Here is a 3687-nt window from a genome sequence, read left to right on the forward strand (position 1 = left end):
AACCACACATACCCAAGAGAGTATCAGGAGTGATTACCTGAACAACTACCCATCACTTTGTCCCCATAAAAATGGTGAACATAAACGCTTTTTTCTTTGAAAGTTTCTTTGAGTCTCTGCTGAGATGTGTTCCTTTAGAAGAACAAAGGGTGATTAGCATGTCACCAGCCAGACGGCAGGAATTGTATGTTTGACAGCCACTTCCATAGGGATACAGGCCTGTGTTTAGTTTCCAAACAGATTTCAGGGAACTGACTTGGCCAGGAAAGTACAATCTTTCAGGGAAAGCTGCACAAGACCAAAGAAAACAGCCTCACACCTGATAGCAATAATGGTTGACCAACATCTTCCAAATCTGTTCTGTAGTTTTATACTTAATGCCATTTTAAAAAATGGTAACCATCAGGGGGCCATGAAGGAGGGGAGGCGTTGCCCCTCAGAGGGCCCACAAGGGCTCAGCCTTTAAGGGCCACCAGTGGGGACGACCGCTGAGCGTGCTAGGAGGCCGTTGCTTTCCCGAGGAGCTCTCTTCCAGGCTCAGTCTGGTGTCAGCATGGCCCGAGGAAATCAGCGAGAATTTGCCCGCCAGAAAAACATGAAGAAATCCCAGGAAATTAGCAGGGGAAAAGAAAAGAGGATAGCTTGACCACCTCTCAGAGAAAGCAGAGGGACTCTGAGATAATGCAACAAAAACAGAAGGCAGCTAATGAGAAGAAGTCTATGCAGACTAGAGAAAAATGATGACTATTTGGAAAAACCTGGGTGTTATTGCCAACTAGGTGTATCATAAGCTCTAAGGTCAAAATTTTGTGGAGCAAACAGTCATAGGTTATATCCTTATAAAACTATTTTAAACTTTACCTTTCAGCCTGACTTAGTGTAATGTTTCAGAACCATTCTTCAAAGAATAAAACACTAACCATTCATGTGGGAAAAAAAATGGTAGCCATCGGAGTATAGTTATAGGAACACAGAACGACAGAGATGGAAGAAGTCTGAGAGGTTATTTTGTCAATACCTTTTCTTTTTTTTTTTAAGATTTTATTTATTCATCTGAGATGCAGAGATACAGAGAGAGAGAGAGAGAGAGAGCATGAGCCGGGAGAGAGGCAGAGGGAGAGGGAGAAGCAGGCTCCCCGCCGAGCCAGGAGCCCGATGTGGGGCTCGATCCCAGGACCCTGGGATCATGACCTGAGCTGAAGGCAGACGCTTAACCATCTGAGCCATCCAGGTGCCCCTGTCAATACCTTTTCTTATGCAGACGTGGATGTAAGGGCTGAAAAAACAAGTCCTATTTGTGTAAGCTATTTGGGATACAGGGAAAAAATTCAGGTGAAGATAATGCATAGAGGTGGTGCTGTGATAGAGTGGACAGGCCATCAGTTCTGGATCAGATAAGTCCTGGTTTATCACTTATCACCTCTATGGCCATAGGGAAGTTACTCAACCTCTTCAACTCTTTCTTCAACTGCAAAGAAAATAGACGGCTATCTTTGTTAGAGGGTTATGGTGAGGATTAGAGATTCTACGTATGGAACATCTAGCCCAGTGTCTGAAAAAAATAGGAGTCCTCAAAAACTGATGGGTATTATTATTGCTGTGGGAATCATATTTGAGGTAGACTTTTGCCCTTTGAGGCTATAACATCTAAAATTCTTAGTATTTGCGAAGAACCCTGGGAGGATTAAGGCTCACCTTCCACTATAGAAGCTGTCAGCAGAAGAGTGAACACCTGATCAAGCTCAGCCAATCAGAACTTCTTCCCTGGGGTTGTGAATCTGAAATTCACAGGCTGTTTGGACACTACACCCTTACCAGGCTCCTGCTCTGCCTGCATTCTGCCGGAGGATTAAGTTCATAGTCTCCTTTAGTTCCTACATGTGCTCTGAGCCTGGCGTCTTAGGGAGCTCTCTGATATCATCCAGCAAATTCCTTATTTGTTTAAGTTAAATAAACTTGATTTCTACTATTTCTGACTAGTAAGACACTCATTATATAATTCTAATAGAGACAGAGAAATCCTTTCCAATCTACTAACAGTCCATTGTTAACATACTTTGCACTCTATCACTTCCTCAGTAATAACCACAGCTTAACTTCCTGTGTTCATGGTGAAAGAGTAGTCTATAAAAATTGGAAATTGTGAATAAGCCACAAAGTTTACTTTAATTCACATGATTAAGCAAATATGTACACAAACCTAGCCCTGAAAGGCATCTTTGTCTACTATAAGTTTAGAGACCTGACTTAAGTGGCAACAAAGGAGTGTCAGAGAGTAGAAGCCCAGAAAATCCAGGCTCACCAAGTTAATGTCAGTTACAAAAGAATGGTCATCAAGGGTAGACATGACTTTGTGTTTGATAATCAGTGATTTTTTGATGTTTTTATGTTGGAGGGAAATATATGACAGATGTGTTGGCTCTAGAACAAATAAAAACAGCTCCTTAGGGGTGCCTGGGTGGCTCAGTCATTAAATGTCTGCCTTTGGCTCAAGTCATGATCCCAGGGTCCTGGGATTGAGCCCCACATCGGGCTCCCTGCTCAGTGGGAAACCTGCTTCTTCCTCTCCCACTCCCTCTGCTTGTGTTCCTTCTCTTGCTGTGTCTCTCTCTGCCAAGTAAATAAATAAAATCTTTAAAAAAAAAAAAACACTCCTTAAATCATCAAGGGGGTGAGGGAAGAGAAGGTACTACAATACAGAATTAAATCAGAATAGAGTAGGCAGGACTGTCATAGTTGGAGGTAGCAAAGGGATGATGTGCTCAGCAGCAGTAAACAAGGTGAGGGTGAGGAGGCATTGGACTACAAGCATCAACCAAAGCAGAAAACAGCCCTGAACCCCACTCTAAAGGAATACAATATACAACTAGCGGAATATAAGAGGGATAAAATGCTAACAGAAACTCAAATGGCACAATAACATTAAAGCACATTCACATAAATTTAATAAAATGAAAATAAAGGAAATAGTGAATCAGCAGCTTGTGCAGAGTTCTATCATGGTGGTAGTTCTCAACATTCTATGTACATTAACTGTAACTCTTGTTAAAAAATACAGATCCTTGGACATCTTGCCCAATAGGTGATGCTATAATGCTTTATTGTGTGGAGCCAGAGATGTGTTTTTTAACTGGTTTGAAGGTGCTTCTAATGCAGGTAGCATTACTCAGTATATTGCAAATGAGTCCAGTAAGGTTTTTTAGTTTTAATAGGTATAATGCCAGGTTGTGTTGTCCTAGAACAATAGGCTTGAGACTAAGACATTTGACATTATAGTATTATGAATAATCAGGAGTGAATTGAACTCATTTATGAAAATTCTAACTTCCTAGGTAGACTTGTCACCTGATGATGTATACAACCCAGTGATAAGAATAGCCATCATGTATTGAGCCCTCACTGTAAGCCAGATACTGCTAAGTGCTTTATATGCATTAAACAGTTTGCTCTTCAAAGAAATTCTATGAGATTGATTTTATTACTATCCCCATTTTACAGATAAGAAACTGATCAACAGAAAGGATGAGAATCTTGGATACCACATACTTGTGATGGTTATTTTGTGTCAACTTGACTAGGCTATGAGGCATCCAGACATTTGGTCAAAGGTTATTCTGGGTGTGTCTGGGTGAAATGAACCTTTAAACTGAAAAACTGAGTAAAGCAGATTGCCTTTTTGAATGTGGG

The 3687-nt window shown here is 41.1% G+C and overlaps 1 pseudogene; it reads left to right on the forward strand.

The window, feature by feature from the left end:
* Positions 1-553: 553 nt before the first annotated feature.
* LOC114213633 (small EDRK-rich factor 1 pseudogene) lies at positions 554-741 on the forward strand (annotated as a pseudogene).
* The last annotated feature ends 2946 nt before the right edge of the window (positions 742-3687 follow it).

This window comes from Eumetopias jubatus, unplaced genomic scaffold, assembly GCF_037043125.1.
Source record: "Eumetopias jubatus isolate StellerSeaLion01/CBP00866 unplaced genomic scaffold, mEumJub1_p1.0 scaffold_14, whole genome shotgun sequence".
NCBI lineage: Eukaryota > Metazoa > Chordata > Mammalia > Carnivora > Otariidae > Eumetopias > Eumetopias jubatus.